Here is a 25,602-nt window from a genome sequence, read left to right as displayed (position 1 = left end):
GATGGATAAAGATTATGAATAATGGAAAAATGAAGTGTAGTAAGTAATACATTCTGTCGATGATTGAATTCGGTTATTACCTAATATCTGGGAATCTTAAGGCAATAATTTTGTTTCATTACCTTTATAATGTTCAAGTTATGCTTCATAATTAGAATTCTTTGGAAATACTTATACACGAATTTATTGAAATTCCAACAATGCTTATTGTTAGATTTGGATGTTATTAATGTATCAGTATTTTGCATTTAATTTGTTTTTCGACGCATTTTTTAAATAAATTTGACCGTATAGTTTTTGTAGTTTTCCATCTCAGTGTGGATTTACCTATCACTTGGAAATTTGGAGAGAGGATGCCGTTTACTGTAATTTGACCTTTGTTTGAAAATAAAGTTTCTCTGGGAAAAAAAAAAAAAAAAAAACCGCACTAATGGTTTCAAAACTGACAGTTTGCATTATTAAGCAGAATTATTTTGAAAATGTTTTGCTGTACTTGAATGGCTTTGACTTTGAGAAACTAACCGACATTGTTGCTAATTTAACAAAATTTCTTCTGATAAGATTTTTAAATTTCCAGCATGACGCGAATCGGATGCGTTTTGTATTCCATTGCGTTATAAATGTAATAAAAGGGAAAAATAAAAATATATAAAGCTTAAATATTGTTATGGTGTTCGATTTTGAATAAAATCATTTGATTCACCCATTTGTATAGTTATAATTTGAAATTATTACATTTTTTTAAAATTTGAGTTAAAAATGGCTTTTTATTATAATAAAAATTATTTTAGCCTATCCTCTATTGATGCTCGTAAATAATTTTGAAATGAATAATCTCGGAATCCGAATTTATAATTGTCCTTCTTGTAATCAACTTGGATTAATTTTAAAGTTTCCTTTTATATATCCGGGAAAACTCGTACGTGTTCCTAAAATGACACTAATAATATTTGTTAAAAAACGATTCCCTTCCCCTCTATATTTCATTAGATGGAGCATTGTCCATTGTTAATTATTCATGGACAACCCGTGTTCTGGGACTACTCATTCATGGAATTGAGGACGCACTTATGCTACCTTTCACTACAGTAAATTTAATTAAGTCATTAAATGCGGGCCTGCGAATATATGGTATATACAACAGGTGGACTCAACACAGTATATTGCGAATCCGGCCTGTGCATGATAGAACTTAATTCGAAACCAATAACTTTAATATACGAAACATTTTGTATCTAAATAGTCTTTCTTATTGTCTAAGTTTTCAAAATTGTATTTCGTTTGTTTACATGATTAGAATGAGACACATTTTCTTTGATTTCTTTTTTTTTCCTTGCATGTAAAAAATTTTTCGAGAATTTTGTTTCTAGTATGTAAAATTCTCCTGTAAAGGTTGTTCCAAGTAAATAAAAAATCTTCAGAAATTTTTTTTCCCGAGAAATTGTTTGATGAAAATGTGGACAGTTTCTGTGAATCTGTGTGATCCACCCAGTGTGAACTTTTTTATTTGGACGTTTCCATTCTCCAGTATACGGAAAAAACAAAAATGGTTAGCTTTTATTTTCTCTTTGTTTCACACCATGCTTATTGAGAAAAAAAAAAAAATAATAATGAAATTTGTGGTACGAAATTTCGTCGACGAAGTTCATTTTTATCTGGTTCATTCGATTTCTTCCGATATATTATTATAAAAACTGAATTAAGAAAAAGTTTTTATGATTTCTTTCCATTAAAAAGTCCATCCCTTAAGAAATTTATTATAGACAATTAATTTATAGATTCTAAACTTAATGGTCATAGTAATTTGTATTTATTAATTTGAATTAAAAATAACAATTTCTTAAGTCGTAAAATTAATAAGAATTTGTATTCAATCATTTTTAATCAATAATCATAATAATTTGTTCATTAACTTTTAATTAATAATCATTGTAATTTATATTTATTAATCTTTATGTATGCAAAATTGAATTTTTCTTGGATATATTTCTAAGAACAAATATGTCATCTTGGAACCAAAGGAGTTAAAATTACATATTGCTAAAATCATTGTTACGGTTATTTTTCTTAATTTTATATATTGTTGAAAACGTTGACACAGTTACTTTTTCTTAAGTTTTTGTGTAACCATTTATTTTTTTCTGTAATTTTCTCTGAAAACGTGGAACATACATAGCACGCTATGTTCCAATTCTGACAAGTAAATCGGTTCTCGTTAGTAAGTTCTTTCAAGAATTCTTTAACATTTAAATAACTTTTACGTAATGTCAGTGGTAACATACAGTGCGTAATATTCTGAGTCCTAATGGCTTCTCTTATCGTTTGCAATGGTGAAAATTTTGGGAAAAAGTAGCAGGTTTCGAATGTCCAAAAGTACAATTTAATGTTATTTCGCGAAACAATCTTAATGTACTATTTATTTCGTTTCGGATGGCTTTTCGTCAATGTAGATTGCATTACCGAATAACAGATATGCTGAATAACGTTGAATGTGTTGTTTTGCCATTTCCTCAAAGCTAATTAAATAACAGAGTGTGGTCCTTGCCCCTAAAAGAAACCGCATCGAACTCGGTTTTGGTACTGATAGCAGGAAGGGCAATGTTTGTGGTAAATCTTGACAGTAGTAAACATCAAGATAAATCCAATAATTATTACTTGTTCCTAAAAGCTTTGAATCCTCACTAATTGATAAGAATATCGTTTCGTGACATCTCGCAACCACTGAGTCTTTCTCCTCTACCTGTCCACAACATCAATCACACTGATTCGCTACTGGCTTTCCTGGAACGGGCCATTTTTCTTTTCTGGACTTTTTTCGTTGCTATATATCGAGTGCAGAAACATTTGACGTTTCTGGCTAAACACACTTTAAAACAAGATGTCATCCATCAGTGGCTAACTCTGAAATAAAAATTTTTAGCAATTTAATTTAAATAATAACAAATAAAAAAAAAGCAAGGAGTAAATGGAATTCAGTGAAAAATCTCAGTTCTTTTCAACACAGAATTTTTGGCAGGGAAGGGAAGAGGGAGTCTTAATGTAGTACTAAAAATTAACAAATTTTAAATTTGTAAATTTTTAGTAAAACATCGTAAAAGAATTATTTTGTAATTAGCCTCATTCAAGAAATTTGAAATCTATGGAGCTGTACTTTTAGTTGAATTGAATCTGCCGACTTTCACACTCCATTTTAGTTAACAAGCAAGTTCTTTTTTCCGTTATTTAGTTTAAACAGTTTTTAAAAAAAGTATAAAAATGTTCTATAGCGTTCCTTTTGTTAATATCCCTTCTTATATCTGTATCATCTTATTCGTAACACAAAGATGTGGCTTTCTTATGACTGCTGCTTTTTTGTACTGTCCTCGGGAATATTTTCGTTCCATCTGTCTAGTATTTTCCAATAAGTATCAAAACAAGAAATGTGACTAATTTAGAACGTCTAATAAGCTGAACTATGTTTCCAACATGTGCTGAAAAACTTTCAGATAAAACAATTAATTAAAATTAACCACTGAGTATGTTTTGTATCTGAAAGAATACTAATAGGTACAATCATTTTTTTCTGTTATTTTACGTACAGATCATGGATATAATAATAACAGATAAGTGTTGATTATTATGAGCATGAAAAACCAACTTAATTAGAAATTAATTGGATTATCTATATCGATGGCTTACCTGGCTTGTAATAACCAGCTGTTCGAAAGAACCATTTGCATTACTTAAGTTTTTCTTCCATCGAAAAAGATTCTGTAGTTGAAAATAATTGCTACACATGTCATATTTTCGTCTGAAATGCTTATTGAATCTTGAAACAATTATAGAAAATTAAGCATTTAGTTATTGTTCGTTAAGATTTCTCAAGTGTTCTCAGAAATAGACTAATTAGCTATATATTGATGCAAATGCATCTAGAATAAACAAAAGTTTGAGTTTTTAGGGAAACTTATACCTTTATTTGTGTTTTTCTAGATTGCTGATTCTGAAGATCAGAAAGAAGGAAAGATCGAGTATAACGGTGAGTGATTTTATAATTATTTCCTTTCAAAAATATGCTGTTTATTTAGTATTATGCAATTTACTATGCCTTAGATGTGTGGACTCGGCTTATTTAACCGTATTCTGAGAAGGCATAATTCGTGAACAACTTGTGAACCATTCGATGAAATTATTTACATTATGAATCAATCGTGAACCTTGGGGGGGGGGAAGCAACTCATCGATCATCAATTGTCAGCATTTTATTTAATAAAGACATTTTGACAATTTTTGACCAGCTGAATAATTGAAGGATTAAATGGTCCCGTGCCTTATCTGCATAAATGATAATAAATCTCTATTTTTAATCGTATATTTTTAGTATTTTTAAATTGAAAAATTCAATAATTGATTAAATAAGTTACTAACTACATTTTTGACATGATGTTGGAAAATTTTCAAAGTTCTGTTAAACAACTATGCTTTTTGACTTCTTAAAAAATTTATTCATGAAGTTATTATTATTATTATTATTTTGCATTATATTTCTTAAATTTTTCTCACACTCATTTTTTTAGATATAAAGTACTACTTTTGAAGAAAAAAATTATTATTATACTGGTTGTGCTCTAAGAATATTAGTTTGCCAAAAGAATAATGACATGAAAGAAAACAAACCTTATTATTATTTCCCTTTATAAGTTAGAATTTGCGATCTTACTGACAGAACACTACTACATACCGTCTGCTTAATTGCATTTTCAATTAAATGTTGATTTTGGCTTTAGAACGTATAAATATTTCAACAACAAAAGCAGCTGTGCCGGAAAAACATTACCGTTTTCTTGTAATGATGATTTCCATTTTGGAGCAGCCACATGTTCGCTCAACTGTGAAGAGAGTGCGTTTTTTAGGTGGAAAGTATTCATGAAGCTTTTGATGATTCGTACGGAGAAGGATGGGAAAATAATGACTGCCCAGAGTTGGTATACTTGTTGCTGTTACCGTCAACATACTTCTAAATTAATATTTGTGTCTCTCACATGAATTCTTAGTTCTAAACTGCTCGATATTATTATTGTATTGATAAAACGTTCTTCAAATTTAGCTTTTTCAGAGTGTAGTTGTTTTTGATAAATGCCTTTAAAGCGAATGCTCTTGGTTGAGGAGCTTTATTATTATTGTAAGTGGAATTCTTTCCATGACGAAAAAGTTGTATTTTAGAAAATGTTCTCATACTTGCGTGAGTGATGTATGTTGGAATTGAATGAAAGACGAGTTCAAAGTCACTGTTGCTGAAGTGAAATTTTAAGTTCACGCTCCGTATGTCAGTTATTTAACTTGTTCACAATAATTTCAAGCATTAAAACAATTTCGACTTTACATCTTAATCAAATAATTCAATCTTTGTAAATATTTAATTCATCTGTGCTCTCTAGCCCAAAGTGCTTCTTGCTGGACTCTATTATATATATGAGGGCAATTTCCTTTGGTTTGAGCTGAAGCAAATGGTCTGTAGATTAATATTTGGAGCATTCGGATAGCTGCAAATTTCGATTGATTTTTATATGTTTTATGCTCCAGAATACATTGCAATTTTTTAAGCGTTTATATTTTTTTTCTCAAAAAGTACGCATTTATTAATAGTTTTATCTTGGTGTTCAATACAACATGGCTGAATACGGTCTTTAAACCAATATTCTTTAAAGTGACGAAATCTTTCGTTGCCAGCTATTAGTAAAAGTTGAAGGAGAAGAAAGACAGAGAACGGGGGGGGGGGATCAATTTTAGTATCTATTTTTTAAGTACTTTATGTAAACCTGCTAAGCAAATGCCATCTTAACCAAGAAATATGATTTATAAAAAGTAAATTCCGTATAAAGCTCTTAACTTTTCGTTTATACTGCTTTTTCCGTACTAAAAATTGAATTAAGATTTTTAAATGGCAAAGAATAATATAATAAAATAAATATTTTCAGATTTAAAAAAAATCAAGTGAACTTATTGCCATATTCAAGAACTTTATGATCATGAAGTGAACATGTTGAAATGAAAATAATGTGACTCTTGGGTTTGTCTTTTCTTATCTCGTAATTTTACAGAAAACTGTTTTTTTTTTTTTTCCCTAGATGTATGTTTTACGATTCAGTCTTAGAGCGCAGAGCAGTGATAATTAAAAGAAAAATCTACTTGTGCAAATATTAATCTTAAGTTTTTACTGAACGGAATAATTAGCAAACGATAATTCTAAAAAAGTTAAAAGTTTATCTTTCTAAAAAAAATTTTTTTCGTTCCTAATTGTCTTTTGTTATACGAATCCGTCATACTGCCAGAACATATTCCATGATGTGTGCGAATTTTGTTCTTGCCGGATATCATTTTTAATATAAATATTGCCTTTACATTTACTTTAAGAATTAATATATTGACCCTTCACTTGAGTTTTTAAGCTATTTTACGTTAATCCAATTATGACAAAATCCATCGCTTTAAAAAGAGGAGGAGACCTTAGTTTGTGACAGCATGGAGGGAAGTGGGGAGGGCGGTAAAAACGATTCGGGCGGATGCTTTAGAATTTTTATTTATTTTTGTTTTTTTATGAAGAAAAGTGTAGAAATTAGTGCAAAAAATGCAGTAGGAGGAGTAAAAAAAGGGGGCTATTCGCTAATGAAAGATTAAGGTGCGAGAAGTACGTGACAGTCATTACAAAAAGATATTTTCCTTTTCCCTTTCTTTTAAGCAATAATGCTCTATAATTTACCGTTTTAATCGTTTTTCATGATAAAAATGCTAGACTGCCTCTGGTTATGTTTTTCATTCTTTGAAATGTACTGTAATGGCATTCTCCCTTTTTCATTTTTGTAATAAATAACATTTGCTGTGCCTCGAAGTCTCACTCGCCTTACATTGTTGTGTTTTTATATGCTACTCGGACATTCATACATGTTTTAGAGATAATTCATTTAAGTGATTTATTCAATTATTTAGTTTTTTACTGCTTGCATTTTTTTATGGAGGACATTAGGACTTTAAAAAATTGCCCAATTTATGTTGGTTACATATTAACTTTTCTTTCATGATCTTTCTCCTCAAAAGAAAACTGATTTTTTTTTTTGAGAAAAAAATTAATATATGTTCACTTATAAATAATTAGACTGATTTGGAACTCCCGGTTTAAAATGCTTTTTTAATCAACATTAAATCTCTGTGTGTCATGCTTTCGAATTTTATTTTTGCGTATCATGTTTTTTCGACTCGTGTATAAAACTACCAGGTTCGACGAATAAAAACCTAAATTTTTGATCTAATAAATTTAAATTATTTCTCATTTGCGTGTGTCTATTTTGCTGCATCAGACAGTAATAATGGCTAAATAAATTGGTTAGAAACCTGGAAAGGAAAACTCCATAAAATGTATTCAAGTATGGGACTTAATAATTAAGTTAATTTTTTTTTATTAAATTAATATTACATTTAAAATATAAAGATAACTTTTGGTAGTATTAAATATAAAACTTTTTTTAATATGTTTATCAGATTATTATGAGCAAAAAATTTTATGGATGGCGGTAACTGAGAATATATAAACTTGAATTCAAGAACTTAATGCATTTATAATGAACATATGTTTATGCCCCAGAGAAAAAAGAATTGATAATGGATAAATATTTCTTTTAGAAGAAACAATGTAATAAAAATATGTATTACTTGAAATTAAGAACTTAAATCAGCAGCTATGGACATCAGGGAAGTAAAAAATTAATATAAAATAAATATTTAAAAAGAAGTATGTATTCACATTAAGTGATTTATTGTTTTAATTTTGTAACCTTTTTTTGTAATATTTGATATTTTGAAAATTATGAGTCTATCTTTGCTTGTTACGCCATAACTTGTAGTTTAAACAGAATCGCAGATTATTTTTGCAGTTCAGAGAAAGCTTTTATATTTTAAAGAATTCATTACTTTCATAGATCATAAAGCTGTTGCAATTAATAGCTCTTATTGCTTTGTTTCTGTAACTTTCAAAATGATTCATTTGATGATTTCATTGCAAAAAATACAATTCTTTTTACAAAAAAACTGATAAAAATGTGTTTTTCATTCATTGATTTTTATGTTAAATTTATAAAAATTATGACGCTATTGTGATCTCTGTAAATAAATTCATGAGAATAACGTGCCGATTCTTTTGTTCCGTCCACAATAACTTTCTTTAAAGTTTCTAAACTAGACGTTAATCTTAACAAATCAAATCAAAATGATAAAGACGAAAACTTTTACTGTCAAATCGATTATGAACAGGAAAGCAACTTCTCTTGAAATTTCCACGCTGTGTGATTTAAAATTGATCTTTTGCTGAGGAAGAGTCGTAATGTAAACAAAGCACAAAATCAAAGCGGATTATGAAAACTCTGGGAATAAACTGCTGAAACGAAATTTGGGAACATTTTTAAATGGATTTTTCATCCTTCATTTAGTATTTAATTTGCATTCAACTATTTTTATGTTGGTACTATTTAATAACAAACTGTAACTCCCTTGGATTATTATTTTATGAGTAGGCGCATTTTTACAATTCATTCATTTATTTGCTCCAGGCTATTTCTGAAGTCATAGAATTGAAAACGCTCTAAATAAAATGCTGGCGGGAATTTTTACATGTTGAAGTTGTAAACCAATTTTGGTTACAGTTATTGATTTTGGCCATTGACCTGCTTTAAGTTTGTTGATTAATCCTCTACGCATGTGCTTAAGTTGAATGAAGCAGTTAGATCTTTTGTTTAAATTCTTTGCTTCGAAATTCATGAACAACAACAAAATAAATAAATAAAATACTGGATGAATAAAGTAAATAATAAATAAATTATGATTGATACTGATGATTTTCTAAGCTTTCATTTCTGAAATAAATACATAATAGAAATGCACTAAATCAAATGCCTGGTATAAATAAATAAATGAATCATAAAAAGCATCTAAATTGGTTCTTTTGGATTAATCCTTTTTGAGCAAAAGATATAAAATTAATGAGATGTGAAAACAAATAAAATGAAAAGTAAATAATAATTAAGTATATTTTAGAAAATTTTACTTATGTTTAAATGTTCGAATTTATTTAAAATATGAAAGAATGTTTAAAATGTAGCATAGTTTTAATCTAAATGTATTTTTTTTCTAGTTATGATTACATAAAAATCCACGAAATTAAAAGAAAAAAAAATCGCATTAAGATACCGAGAAGGAAGTATTTGCTGATTTAAACATACCTGAAATTCCGAACGCGTAAAATTTTCCTTAAACTGTGAAGAGAAAATATCGATATTATCTCTGTTAATTTTCAAATTTAAAATCCTGTTCCTGGATGTTTTAAAACTGAATTTTTACTGGTAATTGTTCTTTTCCTTGTAATGTGAACAGCGTAATTCAACTTCTCACAAATTTTAAATGGTAATCGCCATTAATTTTTTTTTAAAATTGGGTGTTCAGTTCTTCGATAGAATGTGTCATTCCTACTTTTTTTTTCAGATCACGAAAACAGTGGAATCCGTTATTTTTATTTTTCATTGGAATATTTGTATTTGAAAAATAAAATCGTAAACTTCTAAAAATCAATTAATTGTAAAAATTTTTATAACGTAATAGTATGACGTAATTTATAACATTTAATGTGTAAATAATGAATTTTAAAAAAAAAAGAACAAACAAACTTAATAAAATAAATTTTATTAGGTTAAATTAGGTTTTAACTTAATTAACGTAATTAAATTAAAAAGTCGTAAATAAAATTAGTTGTTTATGCGAACAACTGTCAAATATTAATTAATTCTTGAGTAGTTTTTTTCATAGAAATGATTATCTATCATTTAATCTAATTAATCCTAAAAACATAATACCGAATTCGGTTTTAAGAGAAAATAAGTGATATCAACTCTTTCCCCGAGCTATTGAATAATAAATATATTCGATTATTTTCTTATTTCGTCTAAATATTTTTATTTTTTAAATGAGATAAGAGTTTAATAAATTATAAAAATCTATAAAAATGAATTAATTATAAAAAACACCAATTACTGCAGTAAAAAGGAAATACAACATACATTTTTCTCCAATAAATCTGGCTATTGACGCTTGTTTATTTAATTTATAAACTTCATGAGTAATTACTTTTTTAATTTAGATTATTATTTATCAAACGTGTATGAATTTCGGTCTTGATATACTGTTCCCTCACTTGAGGAAAAAAGTAGAACGAGCGAGCTAGCTATTTTAATAATTTATGAAAATGTTTACATTTTTGTGTAGAATAAATCATTTGCATGCACGGATGTAATTACTTATAAAAATTTTAAACATAGGGCATGAACTGTTTGTGTTAAAAAGTAAACAGTTCAATATTTGTCAAGTAAGATTAATTGCTTTCGCGAACCACTTTCTCACGTTAATTTAGTAGAGCTGCGCACTCTTCGTTCAAGATACAGGGAAATATATGACAAGTAATCCATTTTTAATTTTGATTATTTGTTTTTCTTTTTATTCGTTTCTGACCCACAGAGAAGGGGTAGAGATACTTTTCCCCGATTTTTTTAAGCAAAGATTTCGATTGTTTTGTTGTTATGTGCTTCTCTCGAGAAATATGAGTTCTTTTACTTTTACGAGAAAATTGCCTAATATCCTCCTCTCTATTTTTTTACTGCTCTCTGTACCTTTACGAACCGGTACTACGTCGAATTTCTATCTATCTAGCCTGGGCGTAAGGCCGTTTTGAATCCTGGCGCAGCCAGGGGGAAAAGGTACTTATTCCACTGTATGTATACATATATTTATTCCTTGAGTTCATTATATTTTTTTTGTTTTTGTGCAGTTATTTTAATAGCGTTCCAGTGGTACTTGATGTCCTGGAAACCGGTCCTTTCAACGCTATTATTTTTTCTCCCTTCGTATTCTTGCTCTCCCTGCATCTAATGACTAGTAGATTGAGACCTCGCTGCGAGGGTAGCGGGAAAACAAAGCCGCTGCCTAGATTGGGACCTCGCGACGAGGCTAGCTCATGTTCCACGGTTACCAGTTAAGAGTATTGACAGTGGCGCGTGATAAATGGGGCTCGGCTGGCCCGATGCCAGGTTCCCTCTACCGCAAACTGCTTCTTCTTTTTCGTTCGCTTCTATTTTCTCTCTTCGCTCATTTCGCTTAACTACTGCCCCCTTCGTTCGAAAACTTCGCTCGTTCTTATTCCCGAAGCAAATTTTTGAAATTTCCTCTTCGCTTCTACGGAGCCTTTCGATTTGCGACGAGTTTCTGCACTTCTTGTCCTTTCGCAGGCATTCGAGATGACTAAATGTCAAGCGACCCGCTTTTAAAAGTGTTTCGCTTCCTCCATCCCCCCTCTCTTTTCGATCTCTGTCTCTTCTCTTTTTAAAAAAAATTAAGTAATGTGTTAATCAAAACTTTGCTATGTTCGCGATTGTTCCCTTTTTTCTAAACATTTTTTTTTCTTCATCCATTCACATTGCCATATACCGCTGTACACGTACATGTTGTTTTGACATTTACTTAAATCTATTTTGAACTTGATGGAGTTTGGCTTAAGTAATCTTAAAATCTTGGGGGGAAAAGTTTCATTCAAGTGCTGATATCAAAATTTTGAGGCACACGAACACATTTTTAGAAAATGTTCAATATTATATCTTTTCTAAAAGGAAAAAGAAAAACTTTGTATTTTACCAAAGTAAAGAATGCTTCTTTTATCCGTGTTTACACTATTAGTTTATTCACATATATTAATAAAAAAAATTAATTATTACAAAATATAAGCATCATTTCTAAAAGTGTTTCCCGTGCCTTTCTCCTCTCCCCACATCTCTTTTTGTATCTTCGTTCCTTATATTTTGTCTTTCCTTCGTCAAAAATTAAGCAATGTGTTAATCAAAATTTTGCTCTGTTCGGTATTATAACGTCCTCGAGTAAATTTTAAAAACCCTTTTATCCATTCAGATTACTATATACCAGTTCTACACCTACATATTGACCTGACATTTACAAAAATCTCTTTTGAACTCGAGTTTCATGTGATTTGAAATTGTTGAGAAAAACTTGGATGCTAATTTTCAGAACTGAAACTATATAATTTCCTTTTATTTATTATTTGTTTTAGATATTTCTTTTGGTAATTTACTAGTTTAAAGGGTATTTTATCTATATATATCCTTTTAATTTATACTGGTTTAATTGTTTGTAAGACTATTCATTAATGAACGGGATGTTTTTTGAAAAATACACGCATTAGCGAAATATACGACTATGTCAGGCATCTACACTTAACGAATAGCTAATGAACTGTTTTAATAAATAAATCGAAATTTGATTTAGTTTCATGTAAATAACTAATTCTTAATAATTATACGTTTTTCGTAGAATGTAGTTCAATAAATGAAGTCCAGTTCCAACTTAAATCATTGCATTAACTGTTTTTAATTTAACTGTCCATTTAATTTCCATATAGCATTCGATTCTAACTTAACTTATACTTATTTAGCAGGGTTTATTTTTCTTCGAATTTTTTTTAAACCATTAATTACTTAATTATGTTTGAAGACGTATTTAATATTTATTTTTTGCTATTACATTCTTTAAATATTTCAGCATTTTGAATAAACGAGACGTATATTACATAAAAAGCTTAGATATAATAAGTTGCTTTTTTTAATTTCTTTTTCATATTTTTTAATAGTGAAAATCGCATGAATATATGATTCTTATTAATATGTAGCAAAATTTCAGAATATTCGATGTCTTAAGAATTAATATATACAAAAATATTTTAAACTGAACAAATATTTACGATTCCGAATATGCATACGATTTATATAAAGATACAGAAAAGAGAATGCAATGAATATATTATTAAAAACTTCAATGCCATAAATCAGCGTTATCTTTATTTTTAAAACTGTGTCTAACTTAGTGAAATGTTGTAAAATGAAGTCAATCTAAGAGACATTAGAATCAAGTAATATATGTATATACGTATGTAATCTAATTTTTTTAAAAATTCGACACAAAAAGGGTGTAGACTTATGCAGTGTTCTGACTAAATGCACATTGAAGTACAAAATTAAATTGGCACAGGACACTTCACGTATATTATTTGAGCATAAATTAAGCACTTTTTTTTCTAAATAGCTTCTTTTTTTTCTAATAAAGTGGATTTTTAATCCACTGAACAGCGTTTCGTTTTTATTGTAACTTTTGCGAAAAGTATGAAAATTAAAAAGTTTATTCACTATTAATTATCGGTATTTAAATTTATGAGTCTCTCAAGAGCGTGAATCAGCTTCATCGCTACAATGATTCTTTCTGAAAATGCTTGTAAAATGAATTCTGTGAACTTAATTAACACCGAAGAGCCGACTCAATAAGAATGCCTTGAGGCTACAACATGACAAACCAGGTTACTGTTCATTTCCTTGAATATTCTTTGGTTATTAACATATAATTAGTCCATGCATTAATAAATTGTTAAAATTTATGAATATATTCTTTTCAACACTTAGTATAACTGCAAGTCATAAAAGCCGTTTAATTTTTTATTGCGATTATTAATCACCTTTTTTTAAAAAAATGCTACATTGTTGCTTCTAAGTCATTTTATTTGAAAGAATTTCGAATAAATAAAAGTAATTGATAAAAGGGTGTAGTTTATGAGATTTTTATAGACGCTGTTATTTTCAGACGAAAACATGTAAAGAAACGTTTCGTTAACATTTAATTAATTCTTTTAATTGACAAATAATGTTGAGAATTAATTATCTAATAATCTTGTAATTAATTATATAACTAAGATAATGTTGATAAAAATCTTTTGAAGTTGAAAAACGGTATGAATATTGCATTTGAATAAGCTTAATGAAAAACTGAAAATTTCATGTGTAAATATATTATCTATTTTGATGTAGTGAACTGTTCGAAAATTGTAGTTTAAAGGATGTTCTGAATTATGGAAATTATTGTTAAGTTCGTCGTATTTATTGAATACTGTTATTTTATGATAAAAGCTACATTTTGATGTATAATCTTTCTTTGTTTTTAAAAATGAGATTTGTAAAAAATGATTTTTAAAAACTACAACTAATAATTTTTTGAGTCTAAAAACAAATTTTTCTTTTTTTTTTTTTTTTGCCTTTTTTTCAAAGGTTTGATAAAAAGAATTCCCCATCTCTTTTAACAATTCTTCAGGTTTTTTTTTTTGTTTGTTTGTTTTTTTTCCTCCCCATAAATTCGCCTTTGTTTCAATTTTCTGATTGTTGTCACTTTTGTTGAATACTATAATATATATACTTTTATGGTAATTGAAAATACTTTATATTATAGAAATAAGATTGATTGGCTATGTTAAGAATGCTGCAGATTAATTAATTATTATTATTAACTCTAATTTTTTGTTTTCCTTATTAATTATTTTGACGATACTTTCTGTTTTAACAGTATATTTTCTAACTGAATTCATATAAGAATTCATGGAAAATTTGAAATATTGATGTATCGCTTGCAATTCTTATATCGAATTGAAATACTTGAGTAGGACTGTTAGTTTATTTAAAAACAAGATAATTCAATGCTTTTCTACAATTCGATTGTTGGGTGATCAGTTAAATAATTCTTAATAATATTCTTCTACGTTTATTGAAAATAAAATGTTCCATTTTTTAAAAAAGACTTTTTTTTATTTAAATTCATCCATTATTTTTTAAATTTTGAACCGAATTCTTATAATCTTTTTTATATGTTAAAAATAAATAAAAAGACCACATGCTTAAGCGTTCGCGTTGAGCATTCTAAAACTCCATTAAGAAAAACAAACAGAAGGAAAGAGCTGTCATTCTACAGACATTTATATTTTCGTACAAATATAATAATAAAAAAAAAGTGTTGTCGCTGTCAGGTTCCAATCATTGTTTTGATGGCTGTTGTCTGAGGCATTTTCCAAGATTAAATAATAACATAGTTTCATTTTTTTACTCTAACTAACTACAACGTTAACATTTAAAAATAAATAAATAAAAACGCGCACAAATAAAATTACTTCCACTGCTATCAATCAACGTCTAAATAACGGAATCACCACAGTTGTTTAAAACATTTCTTTTTTTTTTCCCTTTTTTTTTTTTTTTTATAATCAAATCTTTCTCTAGGCACTCACTTAGCAAGTGAAAAAAAAAAAAAAAAAGAGTAAAAAAAAAAGTTCTTGGGAAGATAATTGCTCTATTTTTTTCTACATTTTTTTTATTTTTACTTTCTAATGAAGCAGTTGAGACACCTGCGCGTAAGCAAAACTCTTTTAATACTAGATTACGAAAGTTTTTTTTTAGTTTTTATCTTTTTTCTTCTCTCCCCCCGCCGTCCATTTCCTTCCCCATCGATCTTGTTTGTAAACTCGGTTACCGTCATCGTTTCTTTGGGTTTATAGCATTCTCTGCGCAAATTCGTATGACATGTATGTCTAGACGCTTTATTTTCATTCATTTAGAAAGCAGGTCTTGTTGGCGTCATTTCACGAGCCAGTACTTAAATAAAACTCCCTAATCAGAGAAAAGTTATTTAAATTCTGGAGAGGTCTGTTATTATTTCACGTAAATGAAATTTTAATTATGATATGAAGAACAGTTTTTGTGTGATTGCTTTATTGATATTTTATGACACTATGAAAAAACTTATTATTATTGTGTGCTTCTTATTTTATTAGTAACAAATGAGAAAGTGATTATAACGTATTCGAACATAATTGTTTTCGTTAAAACTTAATTATAATTTTCTTTTATTTGAAATGCATTAATGCGCAATTTTCTTAATATAGTGAAAATTAAGTTATGGGTTTGATATTTTTAAGTAATTTATTTAAATTAGCAATTTTTGTTAAAAAAGTGCTATTTTATTTCATTATTATTATTATGCCTTTTATTTTTTAAAAAAGGAGTTATTTAATCTTTAATAAATAACAGGGGATTGTGTCTTTTTCTTTATTTCCCTTTTCACAAATATATATTTGTATAATTTTTAAATTCTCATTTTATATTAACTATTTAGTTGCTTAAAAGAAGGTGGCATTCGTTGTAAGGAGTTTGTTCAATTCTAAGTTCTCCAAGTATATTATTGGAATATTCTGTTATAATATGTAGAAACATTAAGAAAGTATTAATGCATATTCCTGTGAGTATTTTTTTAAAAATTTAATATTATTTTGTTCAAAATTTATTACACTTTAGATTCATCAATATCAACATACCTTGATACCATGATTATACCTTGAAAATGTATGAAACTAAAAGGATCATTTGTCTCGGATTAGTGGGACAATTCCTTAAGTTTCGTTGCAGCATAATTATTGCTTGTAAAGATACTTCCCGATTGTTAATAAAATGATCCGAATTGTCCTTTTTAAAAATTTTATTTATTTATTTATTTTTACTTAAAAATAATGTTTTCGTATTAAAAAAGCAATTATGATTTAATTGCAAAAATTAACTCCTGAAGTATTCCTCTCCTTAATTTTTATTACATATTGAATAATCTTAAAAAGTAATCATGATCTATTTATCTTAGTGAACTATGATGATTCGGAATCGTGATTGTTTTTAATGTTGTTCATTTCCTTTATATGTTGGCTCATACTATCACATATAAGAATATCTCCAAATTATCTGGGACCCTCTCCCCCTCCCCCTCCAGTTTGTCCCAGCTTGATCCCCTTCTCTCGTCCCATTTCCTGAAGGGTCGTGGATTAAATTAAACAATTTGGTCTCTGACGAAAGCTTTCATCTTCCTGAATAAATACAACCAAGCTGTGTCTACGAAATATATGTATGTAATATAATTTATCAATTTTTTTGAACTTTTAACTCTTGAAATTTTTATGAAGAAAGTTTTCAATTTTGTATCTAATATATATATATATATATATATATATATATATATATATATATATATATATATATATATATATACACACTAAGCACATATATTCTGCTGTAATATATGCTGAATGCATTTCTTGTTTTAGTTTTCTATAACCAGGTATAAGAGGTATAAGGTTGTATTTTCTTATGCTTAGCAATGTCCCTCTATACAAACTGTCCAACGCGATTTCCTTTCCTGATTTCATTTGCATTTTCTTCCCTCCTTTTTTACAGTTATCTTTTCGACGTGTTTTTACTTCAACCAAATTGAAAGCTTTGGACTTTTGGACCTTCCATACCATTATGTTTCGGGGCAACACAAACATGCCTAGCTTTATCTTCTCTCAAACGATAAGAGCGTACGCAACAGTCGCAGTTGGATGAATTTTTTATCACTAAAATTTACTATTATCTTTTCGAGAAGCCATTATTGCGCCTAAGGGTGAAAGTTAAAAGCATCTCTGTGGTGTATTTTTCATATAAATAAGTGGGTCCTCTATGGGATTTTTAGAAATTTATTTTTATACGTCATAATGTATTTAAATATTTAAAATGGTACCCATTAGAGAGTTATCAGTTTTGCGAGTAATATTGTCAACTAAAACGTTTAATTCTGTCTTTTTTTTTAGAAGACTCCTTACATCTGATGTTTGCCTTTTCGGTTCGTGGAAAATTTGCAGTTGTCAAACAGTTTGTTTTTACTTAGAAATGAGAAAGCAGTTAATGGAAAACTGCTGTTTTCATCTTAAAAGGCTTTTAGGCCCTCAGAAAATTATTCAATTAGAATTATGAAAAATTATCCTCATCATTTATGAAGCTTTTACATACATTTGTAAACGTTTACAACTGCTTGCTATATGAAAAAGAGCTCATGTTTCATTTTTAAGCTATGTATGGAAGCTGTAATCTGAAAATTATTTCTCAAAGTTCTGCAAATTGCTGTGTGATTTAAACATGTTTTGTGGTATTTATTTAGAAATTTAGAGTAAAGGCTCCCCTCCCCCTTCTTAAAACTGTAAACCTTTATTTAACTATCCATTTACTTTGCTTGGTTGAGTTTGAACAAAACAGACAATCGAATTATTGCAATAAATAAATAAAGAATCTTCTGATATTCTAAAAAGTGAGATGATATATATAAATTCCATTTCGTATAAAAAATAGGCAACTCAGCTTCATTAACATAATATTCTACCCTATTTATTTATGCACTCTTAATTCTCTTTATTCGTGAATTGCATTAAATATTATTTATCCCACTGTTCACACACACGTGCAAAAAAGAGTTATCACGCATTCTTATTTTTACAATAAAAAATTTACTAAGTTTCTCAATTTATGTGTTACGTTTAATAGCGCACAATGTTCCGTCATCAAACAAAATACTTACTATCTATGCGCACATTAAGCCGCAATGCTTGTTATTTTTTATGATTGATGAAACTGCTCGATAGGTGCACCTGTCCTGTGAATACAAAATAATAACAATTGGAGAATTGAAAAGAGTTTTCGGCCTTCTCATTTTCATTCTATCACCGGCCAAATGCCTTTTCTCCTCTCTCTCTCTCTCTCTCTCTCTTTTTCTTTTCTTTTTCTCCTCCACTCCCCTGCTTTTCATGAAAAACAAGAAACGTTTTATTGCTTGTTATCCTTATTTTGACTATTTTAGTTATGGTTCTTTGATATATTACAATATATGTCGATATTTTAGAGGCTTTCGTGATTTCGTGACAGTTGTTAAGACATTTTCGAAACTTACGGATGTTTTATAATGTTAACGCATCTCAAGAGCTAATTTATTTCTGAACTACGAAAAGCGATGAGATACTACGAAATTTCAAATTGCTTTTATGTCGTCTCCCTTTTTTGTACAAATTTACTGCCTTTGTACGAATACTAAACCAAATGAATTATTTTTAGATTATTTGAAAAAAAAATTTTAATATAAAAATTTTGGAATTTGTATTTTAGGAGATAAGTTTATGTTAAAAGTTACATTTTCCCATTAAACTTTATTACAGCTGCAAATAAATTTTCTGAACTTAAAAGAAATATTGTAAGGACAGACGCTTCACGAAATGAAATAATTAAAAAAAAATGATTCATATGTTAGTTTCCAAACGATTTTATTCATTACATTTCTAGTGATTACCTACGGAATCTTAATGACAACGTAAACTTCCCTATTATCTTAAGAAGCAAAGTTCGAGTGTTCCGGGTGTTTTGTGGTCCCATATTATCCACAACGTGCTGATAGGAGATGCTTTGCTCGTGGTGCTATCACGTTGCCAGATAAAAAAAAAAAATCACATAGAAAAAAAACACCTAGAGACGCGAATTTCTATTCTGTTATGTGGTTTAGCGGTTCTTGTTTATTTTTTGTGTAAAATTATTTAAAAAATTTAGCCTTGGTGGAATTAACCTAGTCAATATTTATTCGACTTGAGTATATTTATTGGCGAATTTTTGTTTGTTTTGATTTTTCAACAAAATATTGTAGGTTGTAATTTTGCGTAGTTTAAATGTTTTGCATTTTTTTTTTCTTTCGAATTTTGAATTTCAATCATTTTTCTCTTCATATCATAATTTGTTTCATTTATTTTAATCTTAAAAAATTTGATAAAATTATTAAAAATGATGGGAGGAATTGGACGCTTTGGAAACATTGAACAGTGATTCAGTTTTGTGCAACTTCGCATTGAATCATTTATGAAAACAAACGTTCTGATAAACAGAATAGTTCGATTCGATCACGAAGAATTAAAATGATTTTTTCTGACAATGGTGTACTATCATACTGTTTTTTCCCACTCTAAATGATTATTTCGCGTTTTATGTACGTATTTATTTTGTCCATATTGATTGTTACCATGTAATTACATATTTTTGCAGCTAGCAATCAGCCGCAGTTATAATGAAAACGAACGAATTCGATAACAAACAACAGCAGACTAAAATCGATGTAAATAAAGATACCAGAGTATGGTATATGATGCTTAATTGTGCGTCATGCATTGTTTTCAAAAGTAACATTAAGCTACTTTATATGTTGCCATAATTTTCCTATTTTTTCTTCTCGTTAATACTCCTTTTAAAAATAAATTTTTATCGGTGATTTTTAAAAAAATTATTTTAACCTTAATTGATAGTTTGTTTTTTTAATTTAAGATAACAATTATTTAATTCAATATCAGTAAATATAAACATTACAGATAAAATGATTGAAAAATATTTTGAATAACGTTAAAAATTAATTTGCTCAATAGGCTGTTATCAGAATTCTACATTATCTTTACAAAAATAAATATTATAAATTAAGAAGAAAAAAAATCCACTTCCTTCCTTCCTTTTTTTTTTTTTTTTCAATTATGGGACAAAAATACTTATCATGCAAATATGGATACAATTTTCTGTCTTGTATGCTATACTTTTATGAAAACCCAAATTCAATAAATTACAATTTTGACTTTAAAATTTCCTCTTCAAGACTGTCGAAACAACCTTTATATCAAATGGGAAAAAAAGATGCCTCTTTTTTTTTAAATCCTTTATTATTATTATTATTATTTATTTGACTAGATACATGTTAAATGATTAAACATGTTTTATAACAACTATTTGGCTATTCTACATCGTTTTCTTTTTTAAATCGCAGTTCTAAAAATGTATAAGAAATAAACATAAAAACTATGACAAAATATTTAAAAAATAATTTACATACTTCCTTTTTAATTAATTTAAATTTCCATATCTAATTTAGATTTTAGCGATATAAATATGCTTAAATGTGCATTGAAAGGACTGTAAAACTCAAAGAATACCAAACTGATTTAAAATCATTTATAGCTGTTTTCTAGATGCAGCTCATTAAGTTTATTGCGCCATCCGACTTTTTTTTCATGGACACATTTTAAATATTGATATCTTATTGCTTAAGTTTTAATTATTTAATATATATCCCGGTAAATGAAATAATTTTAATGATAATTATCATTTCATTTTTTGGATAATTAACAAATTTATCTTTTAAATAAATCTATTTAGTTAAAAATCCAGATGCTTAAAATGCTTCTGTCGATATCAACTATTTTCGAAAAGTTTCTTATAAAGATGTTCCTAGCCACGAATGAGGAAAAGCTGATCTTAAAAAGTGTTGGATACTCCTGAGAGAAAATGCATTATTTGGCCTTTCAAGGATAAGAAGCCTACCTCCAGGTAAAAAGTTTCTAGACTGAAATTCGGATTTTGATGGAATTCTGTGTTGTTTGGAGTGTGCGGAAAAACATCTGAAAAATTAAATTTGCCGTTGTTTAACTCCCTGAAATTTAAATGCCTCTAAATTGCAACGTTTTTTTTTTTTGTTTGTTTGTTTTTTTTCCCTGCCGATATGGAAAGGAAATTTAATGGAACTGAACATATTTTAAAAATACTGTAGAGTTATACTGGGCTTGAAAAATATAGGCTGTAAAAACGCCAGCTTTTAGCATTAGATAAAAGATAATTGATAATTTTTCTTAATAATTGCAATTCTTTTCCTTGTAAAAAATAATTCTGTACTGTAGTTATTTAACTACAAATTGCTGCCCTACGAATTATAAATGTAAATCTGAGTGTTACAACAAAACAAGTTTAAAATAGGATTATGAATTTATATCTTATTTTGAACACTTTTCTATAATCCAGTAGACGCTCAGTAATCTGGCACTGTATCGATCTGACGCCTCTTTATAATCCGGCAGTTTCTGTAAGGGAGGGACAGCAGTTCATTGCTTGTAGGTGTCAGTGACCGTGGAGAGATGTAAACATTTGTGTTTTGAACTGTATTGTGTAATCTTTATTATATCCTGTTTAATTTTGTGTATTTTATGCGATAAGCGTAGATTTTTACCTGTAAAATACATTAAAAAAATAAAACTAAACCAATCCAACATTTTCATTAATCCAGTAGTCCTTTGATCTGATATCTAGCGAATTATTGACAATCTACTGTATGTTCTTCATTTGTTTTTCAAATTTATAACATTTTAATGATTATTTTTCTTCTGTCTTTTGTTTTTTTATAAAATAACTGGTTTTTGGTATAATTTATATTTAATTAACTAAACTCGGATAGGAAATTCTATATGGATTTACTTATCCGAAAAATTATTATTCACACCTTGTCTTTCCCTATTTCATTTATATTGTACTGTAATTTAATTGCATTATGTGTAATTATTTAATCTTTAAGGTGTAAAATGACCGGCTAAATGTCACTATTTCCAAACATGGACTTCTAATGGATGGACTTAAAAAATAATCTGACTCATATATTTCTTTATGATATACGTGTTTTGAAAACTGAGTGTTGAAAGGCCAGGTTTGCTACTGTACGTTTCATTAACGGTTTGTCAGCTTGCATGATATATCAACTATTTAATTGCCTCAAATAAGGAAAAAAATTAAATTAATGATAGCACATACTCACGTGCTTCAGTGATCGAATATCTTATTTTTTAATTTGTTATTAATACTGGCTCACACACATATATTCGCTAATTCTGCATTTGTAAATAGAAAACGATATCCATTGAATTTTGATTAGGAATCGATACTCCTCGTAGTGTCTTCATTACATATTTTTATGGCTTGTCAAACCGGTTTTTAAAGATGGTCAGTACAGCGCCGGTTGTGAAATATTACCTTTGTTAGAAAATTCACGTGAGTCTTTGTAAATCATTGTTTTTTTTTTTTTTTTGAAGAAGAAGAAATCCGAGCTGCTTCAGTTTTTTGAGCATTCCTTAATGTATTATCACCTGCTGATGTATTATTCTTAACGGATATCATTTTTATATGGCCTAAAGTTGGTTTGCAGTCTTATATTAGTAAAGCTGGTTCTATAGTGAAACTTCTTTAATATTTGTCGTATACTTACGGATGTGTTCATACATCGTTCTCGTTTTCTCCTATTCATTTCAAAGTTTTTTTTAATTTTTTTTTATTTATTGTTTTGCTTATTCTGAACATAAAACACATCCTTTCTTTTTGCGACTTTCTTATTACCAAATTTAATGAAACCATGTTTTAAATGCAATCTCAACTGAAACAGCATGAGAATCAAAAGTAAAAGAACTTTTTTTAAGAAACGAAATAACATTGAAAGAATCAGAAATATTTCTTTGCTATTTTCTCTGAAAAGGCAAAACCAAAAGGAATTATTGCCGTTGAACTAGCTCTTAGACAGTTTTCATTCCCTATAATAAAATGACCACAATAGTATTTCACACTATATAAATGAACACAAATTTAGAAATATATTATATTTGTATATTTAATATGCATGGTTACTCATGAAGGGCTATTGCATTAAAAGTGATAAAAGTGATAAGTTCGAATTACAAAAAAGACCAATAAATATTTTTAATTGATAAATATTATTTTAAAATCGATAAATATTATCCGAAAATGTAAGTATTTTAATGGGTGATTATGAAATCAAATCCTTTTGGAAAGTAAATGTGTATCATTATGTGTTACTGCTAAAGTAAAAGAAAAGAAAAGAAAAAAAAAAAAAAAAAAAACATTTTAAACCAAGATTTGCAGTAAATTATTCTCTAGTTTTTGTTGTTTTGTACGTTGTTTTGTAGCTTCTCTTGAACGACGTTCTAATAATGTTATTACTGTACTATTAGGGAAAAAAATATTATGCTCTTTTCATTAAATGATTACACTAGTTAATTTATTCATGATACCAGTTTCGATTAGAATTTTAAACTTATTTTATGCAATGATTTGAATTAGGCTTTTGATGATCTAAGCGTCTACTGCCAGGGGACATTTATATTTGTCCTTTCTCTAAAATGAATCAATATATCCTTTACTGTACCGTGTTATCAGGAGCAGTTACAAATAGGCTGCTGTGACATCAATGTCGTTTATATGTCCCGAGTCATATAACTCATTTCCAGATAACGTCTAAAAGAATTCTTTTGCGCGATGTCTCATTAACTATTTTTGCAATGACCGCTTATGTGTTTCAGCTGGGTCTTTTATATATATATATATATATATTTATTGTTGGTAGTATTTTGCTTCTACTCCTTTATATAATTCAGATCATTTTTTTTTTTTTTTTGATTTTTAAAAGTAGTAATCTTCCTTTCATTTCATAGTTGGTGTAAAAATTCTTGTAAATATGATAAATTATTATGTGCATCATATATATATATATAGTCTTTTTCATAGTGCCGCATTGCGCATTTTTTTTTTTTTTTTGTTTTTTTGTAAGACTTGGTAAAAAAAAGCATGTATTAAAAATGCCTTAAAAAGTCACAGAAAAATGTTAGCAACTCTTTATCTAATAAATTTACTGTTTACCTTTCGTTAAAGAAAAATCAATTTAGTTTTTTTAACACATCCATGGACTACTTTAAAATATGGGCTGGAATAGCAATGTTGATATTTTTATCTTCTGGGTTAAAGTGACTTTTCTTTAAAATTACTTATAGAGCAATATTTTAATGGGCTTGATAAATAAAGAAAGAACTTTTGTAATTTTTTTTCTAAATTTTTTTTTCATTATTATTATTAAGGGGTATAGCCATTATTTGTATTTATGGACAAGATAAATGCTTGAGTGGTGTAATCGTGCTGACCGTGAATGTGGTAAATTCATTTCCGATAAAGATCTAAATCCTGAATTCGAAATTACTTGGATAAGATTCTGAATAGTGAATTTTATCCTCCCCCCGCTCCTATCCTCAGTCTGAGTTGATTCTGTTCTGAGTGGCATAGTGAGTGGGCTAAATGGCCCACGCCATCATATCTGGATTCTAAAACATGATGTAAATTTAAAATAATGCTAAAAATTTTTCTTTTCTAACCTCCCATGACTAGGGCTTGGATATGAATGTTTTCCTTGACTTTCTGTCTCATCGCCACTGATTTAATGTTTCTGCGGCAGGATCGCACCCAATGTCGTAGCCAAAAGTAAATGGCGCTCGGGACATACTGTTCATTTTTCGCCCCTCCCCGTCTCATTTAGCCCTGGAAAATGTAAAATATACTCTAGAATACTATTTTCTTGGCACTCCTTTGCCCATCCCTCTCTAAGCCACTGGTCGAATTATATCGTGTTTAAATTTTAAACCCTTTAAAAACCCTTTAAAGGGTATAAAAGGTTTTTTTAAACCCTTTAAAAAATCAGTTCATTAATTAGTAAGTGTTCTAGATTGACATCAATTTGATAGATCCGTATATATTAAATTTAAGTTTTCCTGAATAAAATTCTTGTCTCTATACCCCTTCCTCCCACATAAAAAAAAAGAAAAAGAAAGAAAAAAAAAAAAAGGAAGAAAAGAAACAAGATACACGAAAATACCCAACTTGAAATTAAACACTTGAATAAAAAAATAAAAGAATTCTTCGCTGGAGGATAGCCAGTTAATGTCATTCAGATGAGAAAGGGGAAGGGGGAAAAAAAAAAATTAAAAACAGAGGGTTTTGAGGAGAAAGAAAAAAAAGACTCGTTAAGTACTGAGGGGGGATAGGGAGAAAGAAGGGGGACTGAGTGAAGGTTACCTAGTTTTAGTGCTTAATCGCGACTGAGCAAATGTGAGGTGGGTGTGGGAGGTTACAGGTTAAAGTTTGCCATTGACGAATTGTTTCAGTCCACATTTATCTTTTTTTTTAT

General features: G+C 28.4%; 1 protein-coding gene across 3 annotated transcripts in view; it reads left to right on the top strand.

Moving 5' to 3' along the window:
• The window catches only part of LOC129959491 (AT-rich interactive domain-containing protein 1A-like), a 155,593-nt gene that overhangs the window by 35,300 nt on the left and 94,691 nt on the right, over positions 1 to 25,602 (top strand). For all 3 annotated transcript variants that reach the window (XM_056072345.1, XM_056072344.1, XM_056072342.1), the window contains exon 3: positions 3,973 to 4,018. The gene's annotated coding sequence lies outside the window, so the exon portion shown is untranslated. The remainder of the gene's footprint in view (positions 1 to 3,972; positions 4,019 to 25,602) is intronic.

Source organism: Argiope bruennichi, chromosome X1 (assembly GCF_947563725.1).
Source record: "Argiope bruennichi chromosome X1, qqArgBrue1.1, whole genome shotgun sequence".
Lineage (NCBI taxonomy): Eukaryota > Metazoa > Arthropoda > Arachnida > Araneae > Araneidae > Argiope > Argiope bruennichi.
Note: the sequence above shows the minus strand (reverse complement) of the source record. Positions and strands in the feature narration are given on the sequence as shown.